The sequence below is a fragment of the Notolepis coatsorum genome (genome assembly GCF_963971535.1).
Source record: "Notolepis coatsorum genome assembly, chromosome: 16".
Lineage (NCBI taxonomy): Eukaryota > Metazoa > Chordata > Actinopteri > Aulopiformes > Paralepididae > Notolepis > Notolepis coatsorum.
The window spans coordinates 59,026,619-59,036,003 of record NC_140180.1 but is presented as its reverse complement, the minus strand read 5'-3'; the positions used below and the strand labels follow the sequence as shown (position 1 = coordinate 59,036,003).

The following is a 9,385-nucleotide window of genomic DNA, read 5'->3' as shown; positions in this document are numbered from 1 at the left end:
AGGGTCCCCCATTTTCAATTCATCATTGATTGATTGATTGAATTGATTGAAAACTTTATTAACAGATTGCAGAATGGGTACAATACAGTACAGCTCAATACACACAATTGTTAAGGGGATGCAGACCAGAGAAAGACTTTCGTCTTGTTTACATCAGGGTCCCCCATTTTCAATTCATCAGGACATATATGACATACAGATAGTCAGTACTGCTACATCTATACATTTATGACATACCAGATTTGCAAATACAGTACTGTTTGTGATACAGAAGGAGTCAGGAAAAGGGAGTATATACATTTGACGTAGAAACTGTACATTGGAGGAGGGTGGGGGGGGGGGGGTTGGGTACACTGGGATATTGACAACCATACTGGGTAATCTACATTGGAGGTGGTTGGGGGGGGGGGGGGCACACTGTATATACAAGCAAAACTGTACATTGAGGGGGGGGGGGGGAGACACTGTACAAACAAACAAAATTGTACATTGGACTATTGACAACCATACTAGGTAAATGACTGTACATTGGAGGGGGTTGGGTTAGGATATTTACAGGGGCCAGTGTTGAATTGCAGTCTCCCGTAGGTGTCCCTTGAGAGAGGTTTTGAAAGTGGGTAGTGATCCACATTCCTTTACAGCTTTGGGTAGGGCGTTCCACATTGATGTGGCATAATTGCGAAACGTGTTTAGTCCCTTATTTGAGCCGAATCTGGGTTTAACATGATTTGTGGAGCTCCCTCTGGTGTTGTGATCGTGGTATTCACTGACCTTTGGGAAGTATTTTGACATGTACATGGGTACCTTGGTCGTGTAGTGTATCTTGTAGACCAGGCCCATTGCAAGTTGCTGTACTCTGTCGTCTACTCTAAGCCATCCTAGGTTGTCAAAGTGGGCAGGGGTGAGGTGGGTTCTAGGAGTAAGGTCAAGCAGTAGTCTGACCAGTTTGTTTTGAGATGTTTGTAATTTTGTTTTTAGCACCTTTGAGGTGCTTTGGTACCATGAGGTGCAAGCATAGTCGTAGTACCCCTGAATGAGTGCTCCTGCCAGAGTCTTCAGGGTATTCTTGTTTACCAGAGAGGAGATCCGGTACAAGAATCGAGTTCGTTGGTTGACTTTTTTTATTACATTGGATGCCATTTTGTCACAGGAGAGATTAGCCTCTAGGATGGAACCCAGGTAGGTAATTTCATCTTTCCTTGTGACAATATTGTCACCCACTGTAACTGAGAAGCCGTCGGTCTTGCTGAGTTTGTTATTTGAACCGAAGAGAATGGACTCTGTTTTGCCCATGTGTAATGATAGTTTGTTATCAGCGAGCCATATGCAGATTCTGCCTAGTTCCGAGCTGAGGGTTTTTTCAACCTGTAACTTGTTCTTGTCAGAGACCAGCAGGGCTGAGTCGTCCGCAAACAGGAACAAGTTGCAGTCACAAGCTGACGACATGTCATTTGCATAAATTAGGAACAGTAGCGGTCCTAGTATGCTTCCTTGTGGAACACCACAGCTCACTGTGAGGGGGGGGGATAGGGTACCGTTTACCTCCACCATCTGTTCCCTCCCCTCAAGGTAGGATTGCATCCAGCTCACTGATAGACTAAAAGTAAAACCAATTGCTTTTAGCTTGTCAATCAGAATGGAGTGATTGACCGTGTCAAAGGCCTTTTGTAGGTCCAGCATGACCATGCCGCAGTATTTGCCTGCGTCCACCTCTTGTTTGATGTGGTCATTCAAATAGAGAAGGCATGTGTCAATGGAGTGGGATGTTCTGAAGCCAGATTGGAATTCGTAGATTAGATTTTTTTCCGCTAGGTACTTTTCAACCTGTTCGTAGACTATTTTTTCCATGACTTTCGAGATGGAGGTGAGAATAGAAACAGGGCGGTAGTTGCCTGGGTCTAATTTGCTGCCCTTTTTGTGCAGAGGGGTCACCCTCGCAATTTTGAAGTCCTTGGGGACGTGTCCCTGTTTTATGGAGAGGTTTATTATGTGTGTGATGATTGGGGTGATGGCGGCTGCTGAGTCTCTGAGGAATTTGGAAGGGATGTTGTCGTGGCCAGTGGCCTTGTTAGGTTGGAGGGCGCTCAGTTTATTGAGTACCTCATCTGTTGTTACCATTTCCAGCTTGAAGTCGTCCTTGCGGACCCCTAGGTTTTTGTAGTAAGCTACTATGTGTTCTACCCCATAAAGCCCTGAGTGGGAGGGTAGTTTGTTTACCAGTGTTGTGGCTATGTTTGTGAAGAAAATACATCCAGCTTGTCTGACATACAGATAGACAGTACTGCTACATCTATACATTTATGACATACCAGATTTGCAAATACAGTACTGTTTGTGATACGAAAAGAGTCCAGAAAAGAGAGTATATACTTTTGACGTAGAAACTGTACATTGGAGGAGGTTGGGTGGGGGGGGGGACAGTGCTCTACAACTGTACAAGCAAAACTGTACATTGGAATATTGACAACCATACTTGGTCATTTACTGTACATTGGAGGGGGTTGTGTTAGGACATTTACAGGGTCCAGTTTCGAATTGCAGTCTCCCGTAGGTGTTCTTTGAGAGTGCTTTTGAAAGTGTGTAGTGATTCACATTCCTTTACAGCTTTGGGTAGGGCGTTCCACATTGATGTGGCATAATTGTTTAGTCCCTTGTTTGAGCCGAATCTGGGTTTAACATGATTTGTGGAGCTCCCTCTGGTGTTGTGATTGTGGTATTCACTGACCTTTGGGAAGTATTTTGACATGAACATAGGTACCTTGGTCGTGTAGTGTAGTGTATCTTGTAGACCAGGCCCATTGCAAGTTGCTGTACTCTGAGAGCTGCCGCGGTATTGATGTTTTCCTTACCGCACAAATTTGCAAAATATTTCCTACCGCCGCGGTTATTACCGCACGCACACAAAAAATAAAAAATAAAAGTTTGAATGCATTTTTTTTTTTAGTAGTACTCTACTCTTTATAGCATATAGCCTGCCTCTAGTCTAAATGTCTATCTTTAGAGGATGACTTTGCAGCATGAATATTGTTTGGGATTCGGCAAGCACGCATTAGTTATTGAAAGTGAAACACGGATTCGAAGTTTCCCCTCTGGTCGTGCGCAGTTCACTCGGTGTCGCGGGCAGGGGTGGTTACCCCTAACCCCCCCGACCCTTTCTTATTATTATTACTATAAAGTTACTACTTTATAATAAAGGCATTCGTTTTGTGGTTATACGTTCAATAACATCAGCGTATTTACCGGACCATAGCAAGGCAAGCAATACTCTATTCATATCTCAGTTCCTTTCTTTGCTCAGAGCGTGCTGAGTTGTCCCATTCTGCGGTCTGTTAATAAAGTTTTCAATCAGACAAGTGTATAGAACGAAGGGCTTTTATTATAACATTCGTTGCAGACAGTAAAATCATTATGTCTCGTTTAGTACTCCTGAGGAGCGATGGTAGTCCACTCCGGCGGAGAGTTAAAGCTAACGTTATTAGCCGTGTTGTGATGAGCTGACATTCAGGACGTAAAAAACTAATACGCGCTTGCCGATTGGTGGTAACACACTGCATGACGCTACAACGTGTGACGCGTCTCTCTTCTGACCAATCAGTGGTCTGCAATGTTTCACGTGACTTTTCTGGTACCCAATAGGGTTGCTTGGAACCTCGATAGAGGAGTAGGGTATATCTGCAGAGCCGCAAGCCCAACGAGAGGAGGGTAATTTATTATTATTATTATAAAAAACAGCGGTGACGCAGTATTCAGCCTACTCTGCGGTGGCCGTGATGTAACAGCGATACCGCGGTAATGCGGTAATCGCGGCAGCTCTACTCTGTCGTCTACTCTAAGCCATCCTAGGTTGTCAAAGTGGGCAGGGGTGAGGTGGGTTCTAGGAGTAAGGTCAAGCAGTAGTCTGACCAGTTTGTTTTGAGATGTTTGTAATTTTGTTTTTAGCGCCTTTGAGGTGCTTTGGTACCATGAGGTGCAAGCATAGTGTATGTACTCCCCCTGGAAGATGCCTCCGAACGGACCAAACTTTTCCCGAATCCTGTCGGCAAACAAGCTAGAACGTCCCGGTCATGTAGTAAATTCTTCAGGCAAAGCCGTTGCTGCAGTGGCTTAAAGTAAACGAGGAAATATTGGAGTCGCAGACAGTGGCTCGAGGCAGAGTGAATAGTATTTATTGAGTACACCTACACGATGCAGTACTTTACTGGAAAGCTAAACAGAATGCGCTTAAATAAGAATGTTCGATGTTCTAGAAGGGCTACTATGACATCATCACCAACGTTCCAGAATTGTCTACTATGACATCATCACAAACGTTCCAGAATGTTCGGGAATAACTAAGGTTCTAGAATGTTCTACTATGACATCATCACAAACGTTCGGGCAGAACTAAGGTCTACAATGTACTACTATGACATCATCACAAACGTTCCATAATGTTCAGGCAGAGCTAATGTTCTAGAAGGTTCCTAACAATAGTTCCGTGGGTGAATTATGTACCATTACAATCACTACAAAGGCGAGATATGAGTCAAAGCTTGCCCTGATTGACTTACAATCTTGTCCATACAAGACACCTGCAGACCACTGGGAGAACAATACAAAGACTTGGCCATCTCTCGAATACCCAAATGTGTACCACTACCTGATCAAACATCCACGTAAGATTCGATAAGATAAGATAAGCTGATATCGCTACTGTAGTACTACTACATTGTTGGACTAGCTATGCTAGCTGTCATGAACTAGAGCTAGCAAACTTTATTAACAGATTGCAGAATGGGTACAATACAGTACAGCTCAATACACACAATTGTTAAAGGGATGCAGACCAGAGAAAGTCTTTCGTCTTGTTTACATCAGGGTCCCCCATTTTCAATTCATAATGACAACAGTACCGATAGGAGATAAGATAAAAAACTGAAGAATATTGATCAGGCCAGAGTTACATTATGTCTTATGTTATTTCAGGTGTATTCTCATCAGAAGCCATGGAGAACTATAAGTCTTTAGAGGCATACCGCTTCTTTGTCTCTGGTTGGGTAGAAACAGTGTTCAACAGGAAACTGACAAGGTGCACCTTGTTGTGGGCAGATGTCAGACCATCCTATTGAGTGAATGATGATCCACATCATCCTTGGGTGGCCTTAGATGGCACGGGAAAGGTGGTTGCAGGTCACTGTGACTGTATGGCGGGGTGAGTTATACAAAATAATATTTAAAAAAATAAATAATAATAATAATAAAAAAAACTGTTGCCACAAATTTTGTGAAGTATCGATACATGTTATATAGCTGCACCAATACTAGTGTCCTTGTCTCGAGTGACTGTTAACTTAATGAGATTTGTGCATAGAGCTTACATGGTTTCATATGATTTATTCAGCTTAGGCGAAACATGCAGCCATGTAGCAGCCTTGCTCTTCAAGGTGGAGGCCGCCGTCCGCCTCGGCTACACCAGGACCGTGGGCACAGATTAATCCTGCCAATGGAATTGTTACTCAGCTGATAGAGGTGTACCCTTCTTGCTGTCTTGTTTTGTACCATAGAAGAGATGGATGTTGACAATAAATGTATTTTAGTTACACTTAAATTTTATTGTGTGTTTTTTTTTTTGTAAGATAGTCTACTACACCATAACAATATTTACACAAAACACTACGCTGTAACACAATCATTGTAATCTGGCTCACAGGGCAAAGACAGTACACTGCAAAAAATAAAATCGTATCAAGTGAAAATATCTTGTATTTGATCAAATATTGAGTAGTAGAATATCTTTTGCAGATACTTTTGCTTATTATACTATTTCCCCTTGATTGGTCAATTTAATCTTGTTTTACTTACAATGGCTCATAGTGCAAATTATCAGCGAGATCTAACGCAAAACATCTGCAATAATAATCCTAGTCCTGTATCACAGCCTACAGGTCAATCACAAATGTCTCTCTAATCCTTGAGAACAATGCTGTCTCCCAGATTCACCAAAGCAGCACAGACTCGGATGATCTTGTCGATGCTGCTGTATTGATCACGATTGGCTTCACCTGCTAGACTCTGAACACAACGAATTGGAACTGGACCCTTTAGTATTGTGTATCGGTTCTTGACTAGTCCAATCACCCTCTCAATGTGGATCCGCACTGATGAGATTTTCCGGGCTCTCTCCACCTCCTCTGCAGACAGCTGCTTCTTGTTCCTTGTAAATGGGGGTAGAATGAGTTGTGCACCGCAAACAGATGCAAAGTCATCCTCAAGTGTGAAACCCCTGTCTGCCAGGATCTGATCCCCGGGCATGTGCAGCGCAGGGTTTATAAATCCACACTCTCTGACAATGTGGATATCCTGCTGCGATTACCGCATTACCGCGGTATCGCTGTTACATCACGGCCACCGCAGAGTAGGCTGAATACCGCATCACCGCTGTTTTTTATAATAATAATAATGAAGTACCCTCCTCTCGTTGGGCTTTCGGCTCTGCAGATATACCCTACTCCTCTATGAGGTTCCAAGCGACCCTATTGGGTACCAGAAAAGTCACGTGAAACATTGCAGACCACTGATTGGTCAGAAGAGAGACGCGTCACACGTTGGGAGCGTCCTGCAGTTTTTTACATCCTGAATGTCAGCCATTGATCAGAGCTCATCACAATACGGCTAATAACGTTAGCTTTAGCTCCCCGCCGGAGTGGACTACCATCGCTCATCAGGAGTACTAAACGAGACATAATGATTTTACTGTCTGCAACGAATGTTATAATAAAAGCCCTTCGTTCTATACACTTGTCTGATTGAAAACTTTATTAACAGACCGCAGAATGGGACAACTCAGCACGCTCTGAGCAAAGAAAGTAACTGAGATGGTCCGGTAAATACGCTGATGTTATTGAACGTATAACTATATAATGGTAATGCCACAAAACGAATGCCTTTATTATAAAGTAGTAACTTTATAGTAATAATAATAAGAACGGGTCGGGGGGGTAACCACCCCTGCCCGGGACACCGAGTGAACGGCGCACGACCAGAGGGGAAACTTCAAATCCGTGTTTCACTTTAAATAACTAATGCGTGCTTGCCGAATCCCAAACAATATTCATGCTGCAAAGTCATCCTCTAAAGATCGACATTTAGACTAGAGGCAGGCTATATGCTATAAAAAGTAGACTACTACTAAAAAAAAAAATGCATTCAAACTTTTTTTTTTTTTTTTTTTTGTGCGTGCAGTAATAACCGCGGCGGTAGGAAATATTTTGCAAATCCGTGCGGTAAGGAAAACATCAATACCGCGGCAGCTCTATATCTGAGGCTCTGCCTCCCCAGGCCTGGGACACAAAGTTAATGTGACCCACTGGGCTGCATGATATGAACACTTTCACTGTGGCGTGGCGTTTGTAGGAGGAATAGCATGGAGCACGAGCTTTGAGATTTCTGGGTGCATCGATGAAAATTTCAAAACAATCTATGATCGATGTGAGACGAGGAAACTTTGTTTTGAATACTGGGGAGATGATTGAGAATATGTGGTCCCTGTCCTGCCATCTAATCAAGAAGTCAAGCTTGACCGTCAGGTCTATCCAGGTCCAGAACACTTTGATGACTGTTGCCTTTGACACACCTCTGAGAGATGAGGTCAAAGGACATGTCGTGACGCAGTTTGACAAGGGTGATAAATAGCTGATCTATGGGTTAGATAATGGTGGTCCTTGTCTTCTCTGTGTGCAAGTAAGAAAACAAGTGCAGAAGCACTGGCCAGGTAACATCATCATCTTGCATTTGGTGTCGTTGCTGTCCACAGATGAAGCTTCAAATAACCACATTTTCGACAGTTTTCGGCTTGCCATTGCCCCGACTGCTTTGTTGTTGAATCAAGTAAAATCCTAGGTAAGCGTATATTGTGCGTGTGAACGTTGACATGAAAACAACAATACTCGTTATCACCATACATAACGCTTATATTGAAACACGTTGCCATTAGGGCCGTTCTTTCAACCTAAAAGTGCACTTTCTTCAACCTCAAACCTAAATTCCTTAGCAACCCGTGTTACCAAGTAAACAAATCACGGAACGATAGCCAGTTAGCCAGCACCAGCCAGGTACCAACGTTAGCTCCCAGAACGATAGCCAGTTAGCCAGCACCAGCCAGGTACCAACGTTAGCTCGCGGAACGATAGCCAGTTAGCCAGCACCAGCCAGGTACCAACGTTAGCTCACAGAACGATAGCCAGTTAGCCAGCACCAGCCAGGTACCATGTTAGCTCACGGAACGATAGCCAGTTAGCCAGCACCAGCCAGGTACTAACGCTAGCTCCCAGAATGATAGCCAGTTAGCCAGCACCAGCCAGGTACTAAGTAACGCTAGCTCACGGAACGATAGCCAGTTAGCCAGCACCAGCCAGGTACTAAGTAACGCTAGCTCCCAGAACGATAGCCAGTTAGCCAGCACCAGCCAGGTACCAACGTTAGCTCCCAGAACGATAGCCAGTTAGCCAGCACCAGCCAGGTACTAACGCTAGCTCCCAGAACGATAGCCAGTTAGCCAGCACCAGCCAGGTACTAACGTTAGCTCACGGAACGATAGCCAGTTAGTCAGCACCAGCCAGGTACTAACGCTAGCTCCCAGAACGATAGCCAGTTAGTCAGCACCAGCCAGGTACTAACGCTAGCTCCCAGAACGATAGCCAGTTAGCCAGCACCAGCCAGGTACCAACGTTAGCTCCCAGAACGATAGCCAGTTAGCCAGCACCAGCCAGGTACTAACGCTAGCTCCCAGAACGATAGCCAGTTAGCCAGCACCAGCCAGGTACTAACGTTAGCTCACAGAACGATAGCCAGTTAGCCAGCACCAGCCAGGTACTAACGTTAGCTCCCGGAACGATAGCCATTTAGCCAGCACCAGCCAGGTACCAACGTTAGCTCACGGAACGATAGCCAGTTAGCCAGCACCAGCCAGGTACCAACGTTAGCTCACGGAACGATAGCCAGTTAGCCAGCACCAGCCAGGTACCAACGTTAGCTCACGGAACGATAGCCAGTTAGCCAGCACCAGCCAGGTACCAACGTTAGCTCACGGAACGATAGCCAGTTAGCCAGCACCAGCCAGGTACCAACGTTAGCTCACAGAACGATAGCCACGTAACCCTATGCTGGCGCGTGCTGTGCACTACAATCAACTCCGTGTCAGTGTAATAGCAGTCTGTGACGTCACGGTATTGAGAATCATACCGACGGGATTTCGAAATATTCTGGTATACCGTAATACCGTCATACCGCCCAAGCCTAGTACCCATCCCTATTGGCCACTGACGTTTTTTTCAGTACCAATCGCGTTACTCCTAACAAACTGGTTAAGCTTGGCGACTCTTTCGAAGTCGCTCTCTTTCGAAGTTGG

At 44.6% G+C, this 9,385-nt stretch overlaps 1 protein-coding gene across 1 annotated transcript in view; it reads left to right on the top strand.

Annotated features, from left to right (window-relative positions):
- The window catches only part of pmf1 (polyamine modulated factor 1), a 32,514-nt gene that overhangs the window by 592 nt on the left and 22,537 nt on the right, over positions 1-9,385 (top strand). The gene's annotated exons all lie outside the window — the stretch shown is intronic.